A 14,094-nucleotide genomic window follows, 5' to 3' on the forward strand; every position below is an offset into this window, starting at 1 on the left:
ACCAAAGCGCAAATCACAGGGAAAACTGGTCGACCCCGTGGGCCTTCAGGAACGGGCCCGAGCCTCCGGGACAGCCTTTCGAGCCCGCAGGCCCTCGGAACCGAACCCAAGTCAGCCAGGACAGCTGGTCGACCCCGCGGGCCTTAGGACCGAAGCGCGAGTCCCCCGGGACATCTGGTCGACACCGCGAGGCCTCGGGAACGGGCCCGAGTCGCCCAGGACAGCTGTTCGACCCCGTGGGCTCTCGGACATTGGCCCTAGTCGCCCGGGACGCCTGTTCGACACCCCGCTCCGTCCGACCAGGGCCCAAGTCCCCCGGGACAGCTGGTCGACCCTGGAGGATATCAGACACAGGCCCGAGTCGACCGGGAGATTTGGAAGACAGCGCGGGCCCTCGGGACCAGCCCGAGTCGCCCGGGAAAGGTTGTGGAACCCGCGGGCCCTCGGACATGGGCCCGACTCCCCCAGGATAGCTGGTCGACCCAGCGGGACATCGGGCACGGGCCCGAGTCGCCCGGTACAGATGGTCGACCGCAGGACCTCGGACACGGGCCCAAGTCGCGCGGGTCTGCTGGTCGATCCTGCGGGCCCTCGGTCCCGGGCCCGAATCGCCAAAGACATCGGGTCGACCTCACGGGCCCTCGGACACAAGCGCGTGTTGCCCGGGACTGCTGGTCAACCCCGCGGGAACACGGACCCCAGCGTGAGTCGCCAGGGATAGCTGGTCGAACACGCGGGCCTTCAGACACGGGTCGAGTCGCCCGGGGCAACTGGTGGATGGGGCTGGCCTTCGGGCATGGACAGAGTTCCCCGGGACAGCTGGTCGACACCACGGGATCCTGGATCCGGGCCTGAGTCCCCCGGGACAACTGGTTGACCCCGCGTGACATGTGGCACATGCCCAAGTCATCCGGGAAAGCAGGTAGGCTGCGGGACCTCGGACCCGAACTTGAGTCGCCTGGGAGAGTTGGTCCATACCACGGTCCCTCGGGCACAGGCCGGAGACGCCCGGGAAAGTCGGTCGACCCCAAGGGCCTTTGGACACAGGGCCAAAGTCGCCCGGGTCAGCTGGTCGACACCGCGGTCCGTCGGTCCAAAGCGCGAGTGTCCCAGGAGAGCTGTGTGACACCGTGGGCCCTCGGAGCCAGGCCGGAGTCGCCTGGGACGTCTGGTTGACCCCGCGGGGCATCGGGCATGTGCTCGACTCGCCCTGTAGATCTGGTCGACCCCGCAGGCCCACGGACTCGAGTGCGAGTCTCCCGGGACCCCTGGTGGACCCTGCGGGCCCTCGGACCCGGGACCGAGGGCCTGGAACATCTGGTCGACACCGTGGGCCCTCGGACCCGGGCCCGAGTCACACGGGATAGCTGATCAATAATGCCGGGCCTCGGAACCGGGCCCGAGGTGCCCGGGACAGCTGGTCGACCCCCCGGGCCCTGGGGCACGTGCCTGAGTCGCCCCGGAGACCTGGTCGACCCCGCGGGCCATTGGACCCGAGCGCGATTTGCCCGGAAGAGCTTGTCGAACACATGGGCCCTCGGACCCAGGCCCGAGTGACCCGGGATGGCTGGGCAACACCGCGGTCCCTCCGACCTGAACCCGAATCGCCCGGGACACCTGGTAGACCCGGTGGGACATCGGGCCCGGGCCCAAGACGCCCGGGACAGCAGGTCGACCGAGGGCCCTTGGACCCAAACTCGAGTCGCTTGGGAGAGTGGGTCGACACTGCGGGCACTCGGGCCTGAGCCCGAGTGGCCGGGGAAAGCTGGTAGACCCCGCAGGACCCCGGCCACGGGCCCGAGTCGCCAAAGACATCAGGTCGACATCGCGGGCAGTCGGACATGAGCACGAGGACGCCGGGAATGCTGAACAACCCCGTGGGCAGTGCTACCCAAGCGTGAGTCGCCAGGGTCATCTGGTCGAACCCGTGGGCCCTCGGACACGGGCCTGTGTCACCCGGAGCTGGTCGTCGCGCGGGCATTCGGGCAAGGCCCGTGTTCTTCCGGGACGCCTGTTCGACACCGCGGGCCCTGCGACCAGGGCCCAAGTCGCCCGGGGCAGCTGATCCATGCAGCGGGACATCTGGCACGGGCCCGAGGCGCCTGGGACAGCTGGTCGACCATGGGACCTCGGACCCGAACCGAGTCGCCCGGGAGAGTTGGTCGACACCGCGGGCCCTCGAGCACCGGCCCGAGTCGCCCAATACAGGTGGTCGAACCCGCGGTCCCTAGGACCTGGGCCCGAGTCCCCAGGGACCGCTGGTCGACCCCGGGGTCCATCAGACACAAGTGTGAGTTCCCTGGGACAGCTGTTCGACACCCAGGCCCTCAGGCACGGTCTCGAGTCGCCCGGGACAGCTGGTCAACACCGAGGGATTTCGGACACGGGCCCCAGTCGCCAGGGACTGCTGGTTGACCCCGCGGGCCATCAGAACAGGGCCTGAGCCGCGCGGGCTTGCTGGTGGACTGCGCAGGCCATTGCACCCGGGCCAATGTCGCCCGGGACATATGGTTGACCCCACGGGCCGTCGGACTCGAGGGCGATCTCCGGGGACACCTGGTCGAACCCACGTGCCCTCTGACACAGGCCCGAGTGCCTGGGACAGCTGGTCGAACACGCGGACCTTCGGATTCGGGCCCGAGTCCACCAGGACAGCGGGTCGACCCGGCGGGCCCTCGGAAACGGGCCAGAGTCGCCTGGGACAGCCTGTGGACACCGCATGCCCGTGGACCTGGGCCCGAGTCCCCCGGGACAGGTGGGCGACCCTGTGGGACCTCAGACCCGGGCCCGAGTTCCCTGGAAAAGCTGGTTGATACCGCGAGCATTCAGACCCAGGCCCGAGTCACCCAGGACATTTGGTCGAAACCGTGGGCCCTCGGAATCAGGCCGGAGTCACCCGGGACAGCTGGTCGACCCCGAAGGTCCTCGGGCACGGGCCCGAGTCACCAGGGATGCCTGGTCGACACCGCAGTGCTTCCCACCAGGGCCCGAGTTGCCCGGGACTGCTGGTCGACCCCGCGTGCACTCGGTCCCAGGCACGAGTCACCAGGGACAGCTGGTTGACACCGCGGGCCTTCAGACACGGGCCCGAGTTGCCCGGGACGCCTGTTTGACACCATGCTCCCTCCGACCAGGGCCCCAGTCGCCCTGGACGGCTGGTCGACCCCACGTAACCTAGGACGCAAGCGCGAGTGGTCCGGGACATCTGGTTGACACCGCGGGCCCTCGGAGCTGGGCCGGAGATGCCAGGGACATCTGGTTGACACCGCAGGGCCTTGGGCATGGGCCCGAGTCGCCCGGGACACCTGGTCGACCCTGCAGGCCCTCGCACCCGGGCCCGAATTGCCAACACATCGGGGCGACCTCGTGGAACCTCGGACACGAGCGCGAGTCACCCAGGACTGCTGGTCCACCCTCCGGGCACTCGGACCAAAGCGCAAATCACAGGGAAAACTGGTCGACCCCGTGGGCCTTCAGGAACGGGCCCGAGCCTCCGGGACAGCCTTTCGAGCCCGCAGGCCCTCGGAACCGAACCCAAGTCAGCCAGGACAGCTGGTCGACCCCGCGGGCCTTAGGACCGAAGCGCGAGTCCCCCGGGACATCTGGTCGACACCGCGAGGCCTCGGGAACGGGCCCGAGTCGCCCAGGACAGCTGTTCGACCCCGTGGGCTCTCGGACATTGGCCCTAGTCGCCCGGGACGCCTGTTCGACACCCCGCTCCGTCCGACCAGGGCCCAAGTCCCCCGGGACAGCTGGTCGACCCTGGAGGATATCAGACACAGGCCCGAGTCGACCGGGAGATTTGGACGACAGTGCGGGCCCTCGGGACCAGCCCGAGTCGCCCGGGAAAGGTTGTGGAACCCGCGGGCCCTCGGACATGGGCCCGACTCCCCCAGGATAGCTGGTCGACCCAGCGGGACATCGGGCACGGGCCCGAGTCGCCCGGTACAGATGGTCGACCGCAGGACCTCGGACACGGGCCCAAGTCGCGCGGGTCTGCTGGTCGATCCTGCGGGCCCTCGGTCCCGGGCCCGAATCGCCAAAGACATCGGGTCGACCTCACGGGCCCTCGGACACAAGCGCGTGTTGCCCGGGACTGCTGGTCAACCCCGCGGGAACACGGACCCCAGCGTGAGTCGCCAGGGATAGCTGGTCGAACACGCGGGCCTTCAGACACGGGTCGAGTCGCCCGGGGCAACTGGTGGATGGGGCTGGCCTTCGGGCATGGACAGAGTTCCCCGGGACAGCTGGTCGACACCACGGGATCCTGGATCTGGGCCTGAGTCCCCCGGGACAACTGGTTGACCCCGCGTGACATGTGGCACATGCCCAAGTCATCCGGGAAAGCAGGTAGGCTGCGGGACCTCGGACCCGAACTTGAGTCGCCTGGGAGAGTTGGTCCATACCACGGTCCCTCGGGCACAGGCCGGAGACGCCCGGGAAAGTCGGTCGACCCCAAGGGCCTTTGGACACAGGGCCAAAGTCGCCCGGGTCAGCTGGTCGACACCGCGGTCCGTCGGTCCAAAGCGCGAGTGTCCCAGGAGAGCTGTGTGACACCGTGGGCCCTCGGAGCCAGGCCGGAGTCGCCTGGGACGTCTGGTTGACCCCGCGGGGCATCGGGCATGTGCTCGACTCGCCCTGTAGATCTGGTCGACCCCGCAGGCCCACGGACTCGAGTGCGAGTCTCCCGGGACACCTGGTGGACCCTGCGGGCCCTCGGACCCAGGACCGAGGGCCTGGAACATCTGGTCGACACCGTGGGCCCTCGGAATCAGGCCGGAGTCACCCGGGACAGCTGGTCGACCCCGAAGGTCCTCGGGCACGGGCCCGAGTCACCAGGGATGCCTGGTCCACACCGCAGTGCTTCCCACCAGGGCCCGAGTTGCCCGGGACTGCTGGTCGACCCCGCGTGCACTTGGTCCCAGGCACGAGTCACCAGGGACAGCTGGTTGACACCGCGGGCCTTCAGACACGGGCCCGAGTTGCCCGGGACGCCTGTTTGACACCATGCTCCCTCCGACCAGGGCCCCAGTCACCCTGGACGGCTGGTCGACCCCACGTAACCTAGGACGCAAGCGCGAGTGGTCTGGGACATCTGGTTGACACCGCGGGCCCTCGGAGCTGGGCCGGAGATGCCAGGGACATCTGGTTGACACCGCAGGGCCTTGGGCATGGGCCCGAGTCGCCCGGGACACCTGGTCGACCCTGCAGGCCCTCGCACCCGGGCCCGAGTTGCCAACACATCGGGGCGACCTCGTGGAACCTCGGACACGAGCGCGAGTCACCCAGGACTGCTGGTCCACCCTCCGGGCACTCGGACCAAAGCGCAAATCACAGGGAAAACTGGTCGACCCCGTGGGCCTTCAGGAACGGGCCCGAGCCTCCGGGACAGCCTTTCGAGCCCGCAGGCCCTCGGAACCGAACCCAAGTCAGCCAGGACAGCTGGTCGACCCCGCGGGCCTTAGGACCGAAGCGCGAGTCCCCCGGGACATCTGGTCGACACCGCGAGGCCTCGGGAACGGGCCCGAGTCGCCCAGGACAGCTGTTCGACCCCGTGGGCTCTCGGACATTGGCCCTAGTCGCCCGGGACGCCTGTTCGACACCCCGCTCCGTCCGACCAGGGCCCAAGTCCCCCGGGACAGCTGGTCGACCCTGGAGGATATCAGACACAGGCCCGAGTCGACCGGGAGATTTGGACGACAGCGCGGGCCCTCGGGACCAGCCCGAGTCGCCCGGGAAAGGTTGTGGAACCCGCGGGCCCTCGGACATGGGCCCGACTCCCCCAGGATAGCTGGTCGACCCAGCGGGACATCGGGCACGGGCCCGAGTCGCCCGGTACAGATGGTCGACCGCAGGACCTCGGACACGGGCCCAAGTCGCGCGGGTCTGCTGGTCGATCCTGCGGGCCCTCGGTCCCGGGCCCGAATCGCCAAAGACATCGGGTCGACCTCACGGGCCCTCGGACACAAGCGCGTGTTGCCCGGGACTGCTGGTCAACCCCGCGGGAACACGGACCCCAGCGTGAGTCGCCAGGGATAGCTGGTCGAACACGCGGGCCTTCAGACACGGGTCGAGTCGCCCGGGGCAACTGGTGGATGGGGCTGGCCTTCGGGCATGGACAGAGTTCCCCGGGACAGCTGGTCGACACCACGGGATCCTGGATCCGGGCCTGAGTCCCCCGGGACAACTGGTTGACCCCGCGTGACATGTGGCACATGCCCAAGTCATCCGGGAAAGCAGGTAGGCTGCGGGACCTCGGACCCGAACTTGAGTCGCCTGGGAGAGTTGGTCCATACCACGGTCCCTCGGGCACAGGCCGGAGACGCCCGGGAAAGTCGGTCGACCCCAAGGGCCTTTGGACACAGGGCCAAAGTCGCCCGGGTCAGCTGGTCGACACCGCGGTCCGTCGGTCCAAAGCGCGAGTGTCCCAGGAGAGCTGTGTGACACCGTGGGCCCTCGGAGCCAGGCCGGAGTCGCCTGGGACGTCTGGTTGACCCCGCGGGGCATCGGGCATGTGCTCGACTCGCCCTGTAGATCTGGTCGACCCCGCAGGCCCACGGACTCGAGTGCGAGTCTCCCGGGACCCCTGGTGGACCCTGCGGGCCCTCGGACCCGGGACCGAGGGCCTGGAACATCTGGTCGACACCGTGGGCCCTCGGACCCGGGCCCGAGTCACACGGGATAGCTGATCAATAATGCCGGGCCTCGGAACCGGGCCCGAGGTGCCCGGGACAGCTGGTCGACCCCCCGGGCCCTGGGGCACGTGCCTGAGTCGCCCCGGAGACCTGGTCGACCCCGCGGGCCATTGGACCCGAGCGCGATTTGCCCGGAAGAGCTTGTCGAACACATGGGCCCTCGGACCCAGGCCCGAGTGACCCGGGATGGCTGGGCAACACCGCGGTCCCTCCGACCTGAACCCGAATCGCCCGGGACACCTGGTAGACCCGGTGGGACATCGGGCCCGGGCCCAAGACGCCCGGGACAGCAGGTCGACCGAGGGCCCTTGGACCCAAACTCGAGTCGCTTGGGAGAGTGGGTCGACACTGCGGGCACTCGGGCCTGAGCCCGAGTGGCCGGGGAAAGCTGGTAGACCCCGCAGGACCCCGGCCACGGGCCCGAGTCGCCAAAGACATCAGGTCGACATCGCGGGCAGTCGGACATGAGCACGAGGACGCCGGGAATGCTGAACAACCCCGTGGGCAGTGCTACCCAAGCGTGAGTCGCCAGGGTCATCTGGTCGAACCCGTGGGCCCTCGGACACGGGCCTGTGTCACCCGGAGCTGGTCGTCGCGCGGGCATTCGGGCAAGGCCCGTGTTCTTCCGGGACGCCTGTTCGACACCGCGGGCCCTGCGACCAGGGCCCAAGTCGCCCGGGGCAGCTGATCCATGCAGCGGGACATCTGGCACGGGCCCGAGGCGCCTGGGACAGCTGGTCGACCATGGGACCTCGGACCCGAACCGAGTCGCCCGGGAGAGTTGGTCGACACCGCGGGCCCTCGAGCACCGGCCCGAGTCGCCCAATACAGGTGGTCGAACCCGCGGTCCCTAGGACCTGGGCCCGAGTCCCCAGGGACCGCTGGTCGACCCCGGGGTCCATCAGACACAAGTGTGAGTTCCCTGGGACAGCTGTTCGACACCCAGGCCCTCAGGCACGGTCTCGAGTCGCCCGGGACAGCTGGTCAACACCGAGGGATTTCGGACACGGGCCCCAGTCGCCAGGGACTGCTGGTTGACCCCGCGGGCCATCAGAACAGGGCCTGAGCCGCGCGGGCTTGCTGGTGGACTGCGCAGGCCATTGCACCCGGGCCAATGTCGCCCGGGACATATGGTTGACCCCACGGGCCGTCGGACTCGAGGGCGATCTCCGGGGACACCTGGTCGAACCCACGTGCCCTCTGACACAGGCCCGAGTGCCTGGGACAGCTGGTCGAACACGCGGACCTTCGGATTCGGGCCCGAGTCCACCAGGACAGCGGGTCGACCCGGCGGGCCCTCGGAAACGGGCCAGAGTCGCCTGGGACAGCCTGTGGACACCGCATGCCCGTGGACCTGGGCCCGAGTCCCCCGGGACAGGTGGGCGACCCTGTGGGACCTCAGACCCGGGCCCGAGTTCCCTGGAAAAGCTGGTTGATACCGCGAGCATTCAGACCCAGGCCCGAGTCACCCAGGACATTTGGTCGAAACCGTGGGCCCTCGGAATCAGGCCGGAGTCACCCGGGACAGCTGGTCGACCCCGAAGGTCCTCGGGCACGGGCCCGAGTCACCAGGGATGCCTGGTCGACACCGCAGTGCTTCCCACCAGGGCCCGAGTTGCCCGGGACTGCTGGTCGACCCCGCGTGCACTCGGTCCCAGGCACGAGTCACCAGGGACAGCTGGTTGACACCGCGGGCCTTCAGACACGGGCCCGAGTTGCCCGGGACGCCTGTTTGACACCATGCTCCCTCCGACCAGGGCCCCAGTCGCCCTGGACGGCTGGTCGACCCCACGTAACCTAGGACGCAAGCGCGAGTGGTCCGGGACATCTGGTTGACACCGCGGGCCCTCGGAGCTGGGCCGGAGATGCCAGGGACATCGGATGACACCGCAGGGCCTTGGGCATGGGCCCGAGTCGCCCGGGACACCTGGTCGACCCTGCAGGCCCTCGCACCCGGGCCCGAGTTGCCAACACATCGGGGCGACCTCGTGGAACCTCGGACACGAGCGCGAGTCACCCAGGACTGCTGGTCCACCCTCCGGGCACTCGGACCAAAGCGCAAATCACAGGGAAAACTGGTCGACCCCGTGGGCCTTCAGGAACGGGCCCGAGCCTCCGGGACAGCCTTTCGAGCCCGCAGGCCCTCGGAACCGAACCCAAGTCAGCCAGGACAGCTGGTCCACCCCGCGGGCCTTAGGACCGAAGCGCGAGTCCCCCGGGACATCTGGTCGACACCGCGAGGCCTCGGGAACGGGCCCGAGTCGCCCAGGACAGCTGTTCGACCCCGTGGGCTCTCGGACATTGGCCCTAGTCGCCCGGGACGCCTGTTCGACACCCCGCTCCGTCCGACCAGGGCCCAAGTCCCCCGGGACAGCTGGTCGACCCTGGAGGATATCAGACACAGGCCCGAGTCGACCGGGAGATTTGGACGACAGCGCGGGCCCTCGGGACCAGCCCGAGTCGCCCGGGAAAGGTTGTGGAACCCGCGGGCCCTCGGACATGGGCCCGACTCCCCCAGGATAGCTGGTCGACCCAGCGGGACATCGGGCACGGGCCCGAGTCGCCCGGTACAGATGGTCGACCGCAGGACCTCGGACACGGGCCCAAGTCGCGCGGGTCTGCTGGTCGATCCTGCGGGCCCTCGGTCCCGGGCCCGAATCGCCAAAGACATCGGGTCGACCTCACGGGCCCTCGGACACAAGCGCGTGTTGCCCGGGACTGCTGGTCAACCCCGCGGGAACACGGACCCCAGCGTGAGTCGCCAGGGATAGCTGGTCGAACACGCGGGCCTTCAGACACGGGTCGAGTCGCCCGGGGCAACTGGTGGATGGGGCTGGCCTTCGGGCATGGACAGAGTTCCCCGGGACAGCTGGTCGACACCACGGGATCCTGGATCTGGGCCTGAGTCCCCCGGGACAACTGGTTGACCCCGCGTGACATGTGGCACATGCCCAAGTCATCCGGGAAAGCAGGTAGGCTGCGGGACCTCGGACCCGAACTTGAGTCGCCTGGGAGAGTTGGTCCATACCACGGTCCCTCGGGCACAGGCCGGAGACGCCCGGGAAAGTCGGTCGACCCCAAGGGCCTTTGGACACAGGGCCAAAGTCGCCCGGGTCAGCTGGTCGACACCGCGGTCCGTCGGTCCAAAGCGCGAGTGTCCCAGGAGAGCTGTGTGACACCGTGGGCCCTCGGAGCCAGGCCGGAGTCGCCTGGGACGTCTGGTTGACCCCGCGGGGCATCGGGCATGTGCTCGACTCGCCCTGTAGATCTGGTCGACCCCGCAGGCCCACGGACTCGAGTGCGAGTCTCCCGGGACACCTGGTGGACCCTGCGGGCCCTCGGACCCGGGACCGAGGGCCTGGAACATCTGGTCGACACCGTGGGCCCTCGGACCCGGGCCCGAGTCACACGGGATAGCTGATCAATAATGCCGGGCCTCGGAACCGGGCCCGAGGTGCCCGGGACAGCTGGTCGACCCCCCGGGCCCTGGGGCACGTGCCTGAGTCGCCCCGGAGACCTGGTCGACCCCGCGGGCCATTGGACCCGAGCGCGATTTGCCCGGAAGAGCTTGTCGAACACATGGGCCCTCGGACCCAGGCCCGAGTGACCCGGGATGGCTGGGCAACACCGCGGTCCCTCCGACCTGAACCCGAATCGCCCGGGACACCTGGTAGACCCGGTGGGACATCGGGCCCGGGCCCAAGACGCCCGGGACAGCAGGTCGACCGAGGGCCCTTGGACCCAAACTCGAGTCGCTTGGGAGAGTGGGTCGACACTGCGGGCACTCCGGCCTGAGCCCGAGTGGCCGGGGAAAGCTGGTAGACCCCGCAGGACCCCGGCCACGGGCCCGAGTCGCCAAAGACATCAGGTCGACATCGCGGGCAGTCGGACATGAGCACGAGGACGCCGGGAATGCTGAACAACCCCGTGGGCAGTGCTACCCAAGCGTGAGTCGCCAGGGTCATCTGGTCGAACCCGTGGGCCCTCGGACACGGGCCTGTGTCACCCGGAGCTGGTCGTCGCGCGGGCATTCGGGCAAGGCCCGTGTTCTTCCGGGACGCCTGTTCGACACCGCGGGCCCTGCGACCAGGGCCCAAGTCGCCCGGGGCAGCTGATCCATGCAGCGGGACATCTGGCACGGGCCCGAGGCGCCTGGGACAGCTGGTCGACCATGGGACCTCGGACCCGAACCGAGTCGCCCGGGAGAGTTGGTCGACACCGCGGGCCCTCGAGCACCGGCCCGAGTCGCCCAATACAGGTGGTCGAACCCGCGGTCCCTAAGACCTGGGCCCGAGTCCCCAGGGACCGCTGGTCGACCCCGGGGTCCATCAGACACAAGTGTGAGTTCCCTGGGACAGCTGTTCGACACCCAGGCCCTCAGGCACGGTCTCGAGTCGCCCGGGACAGCTGGTCAACACCGAGGGATTTCGGACACGGGCCCCAGTCGCCAGGGACTGCTGGTTGACCCCGCGGGCCATCAGAACAGGGCCTGAGCCGCGCGGGCTTGCTGGTGGACTGCGCAGGCCATTGCACCCGGGCCAATGTCGCCCGGGACATATGGTTGACCCCACGGGCCGTCGGACTCGAGGGCGATCTCCGGGGACACCTGGTCGAACCCACGTGCCCTCTGACACAGGCCCGAGTGCCTGGGACAGCTGGTCGAACACGCGGACCTTCGGATTCGGGCCCGAGTCCACCAGGACAGCGGGTCGACCCGGCGGGCCCTCGGAAACGGGCCAGAGTCGCCTGGGACAGCCTGTGGACACCGCATGCCCGTGGACCTGGGCCCGAGTCCCCCGGGACAGGTGGGCGACCCTGTGGGACCTCAGACCCGGGCCCGAGTTCCCTGGAAAAGCTGGTTGATACCGCGAGCATTCAGACCCAGGCCCGAGTCACCCAGGACATTTGGTCGAAACCGTGGGCCCTCGGAATCAGGCCGGAGTCACCCGGGACAGCTGGTCGACCCCGAAGGTCCTCGGGCACGGGCCCGAGTCACCAGGGATGCCTGGTCGACACCGCAGTGCTTCCCACCAGGGCCCGAGTTGCCCGGGACTGCTGGTCGACCCCGCGTGCACTCGGTCCCAGGCACGAGTCACCAGGGACAGCTGGTTGACACCGCGGGCCTTCAGACACGGGCCCGAGTTGCCCGGGACGCCTGTTTGACACCATGCTCCCTCCGACCAGGGCCCCAGTCGCCCTGGACGGCTGGTCGACCCCACGTAACCTAGGACGCAAGCGCGAGTGGTCCGGGACATCTGGTTGACACCGCGGGCCCTCGGAGCTGGGCCGGAGATGCCAGGGACATCTGGTTGACACCGCAGGGCCTTGGGCATGGGCCCGAGTCGCCCGGGACACCTGGTCGACCCTGCAGGCCCTCGCACCCGGGCCCGAGTTGCCAACACATCGGGGCGACCTCGTGGAACCTCGGACACGAGCGCGAGTCACCCAGGACTGCTGGTCCACCCTCCGGGCACTCGGACCAAAGCGCAAATCACAGGGAAAACTGGTCGACCCCGTGGGCCTTCAGGAACGGGCCCGAGCCTCCGGGACAGCCTTTCGAGCCCGCAGGCCCTCGGAACCAAACCCAAGTCAGCCAGGACAGCTGGTCCACCCCGCGGGCCTTAGGACCGAAGCGCGAGTCCCCCGGGACATCTGGTCGACACCGCGAGGCCTCGGGAACGGGCCCGAGTCGCCCAGGACAGCTGTTCGACCCCGTGGGCTCTCGGACATTGGCCCTAGTCGCCCGGGACGCCTGTTCGACACCCCGCTCCGTCCGACCAGGGCCCAAGTCCCCCGGGACAGCTGGTCGACCCTGGAGGATATCAGACACAGGCCCGAGTCGACCGGGAGATTTGGACGACAGCGCGGGCCCTCGGGACCAGCCCGAGTCGCCCGGGAAAGGTTGTGGAACCCGCGGGCCCTCGGACATGGGCCCGACTCCCCCAGGATAGCTGGTCGACCCAGCGGGACATCGGGCACGGGCCCGAGTCGCCCGGTACAGATGGTCGACCGCAGGACCTCGGACACGGGCCCAAGTCGCGCGGGTCTGCTGGTCGATCCTGCGGGCCCTCGGTCCCGGGCCCGAATCGCCAAAGACATCGGGTCGACCTCACGGGCCCTCGGACACAAGCGCGTGTTGCCCGGGACTGCTGGTCAACCCCGCGGGAACACGGACCCCAGCGTGAGTCGCCAGGGATAGCTGGTCGAACACGCGGGCCTTCAGACACGGGTCGAGTCGCCCGGGGCAACTGGTGGATGGGGCTGGCCTTCGGGCATGGACAGAGTTCCCCGGGACAGCTGGTCGACACCACGGGATCCTGGATCTGGGCCTGAGTCCCCCGGGACAACTGGTTGACCCCGCGTGACATGTGGCACATGCCCAAGTCATCCGGGAAAGCAGGTAGGCTGCGGGACCTCGGACCCGAACTTGAGTCGCCTGGGAGAGTTGGTCCATACCACGGTCCCTCGGGCACAGGCCGGAGACGCCCGGGAAAGTCGGTCGACCCCAAGGGCCTTTGGACACAGGGCCAAAGTCGCCCGGGTCAGCTGGTCGACACCGCGGTCCGTCGGTCCAAAGCGCGAGTGTCCCAGGAGAGCTGTGTGACACCGTGGGCCCTCGGAGCCAGGCCGGAGTCGCCTGGGACGTCTGGTTGACCCCGCGGGGCATCGGGCATGTGCTCGACTCGCCCTGTAGATCTGGTCGACCCCGCAGGCCCACGGACTCGAGTGCGAGTCTCCCGGGACACCTGGTGGACCCTGCGGGCCCTCGGACCCGGGACCGAGGGCCTGGAACATCTGGTCGACACCGTGGGCCCTCGGAATCAGGCCGGAGTCACCCGGGACAGCTGGTCGACCCCGAAGGTCCTCGGGCACGGGCCCGAGTCACCAGGGATGCCTGGTCCACACCGCAGTGCTTCCCACCAGGGCCCGAGTTGCCCGGGACTGCTGGTCGACCCCGCGTGCACTTGGTCCCAGGCACGAGTCACCAGGGACAGCTGGTTGACACCGCGGGCCTTCAGACACGGGCCCGAGTTGCCCGGGACGCCTGTTTGACACCATGCTCCCTCCGACCAGGGCCCCAGTCACCCTGGACGGCTGGTCGACCCCACGTAACCTAGGACGCAAGCGCGAGTGGTCTGGGACATCTGGTTGACACCGCGGGCCCTCGGAGCTGGGCCGGAGATGCCAGGGACATCTGGTTGACACCGCAGGGCCTTGGGCATGGGCCCGAGTCGCCCGGGACACCTGGTCGACCCTGCAGGCCCTCGCACCCGGGCCCGAGTTGCCAACACATCGGGGCGACCTCGTGGAACCTCGGACACGAGCGCGAGTCACCCAGGACTGCTGGTCCACCCTCCGGGCACTCGGACCAAAGCGCAAATCACAGGGAAAACTGGTC

Source organism: Sus scrofa, chromosome 5 (genome assembly GCF_054392235.1).
Source record: "Sus scrofa isolate SSC_HxYL_T2T_F1_AM1 chromosome 5, Sscrofa_HxYL_maternal_Yorkshire_Landrace_v2.0, whole genome shotgun sequence".
NCBI classification, from domain to species: Eukaryota; Metazoa; Chordata; class Mammalia; order Artiodactyla; family Suidae; genus Sus; species Sus scrofa.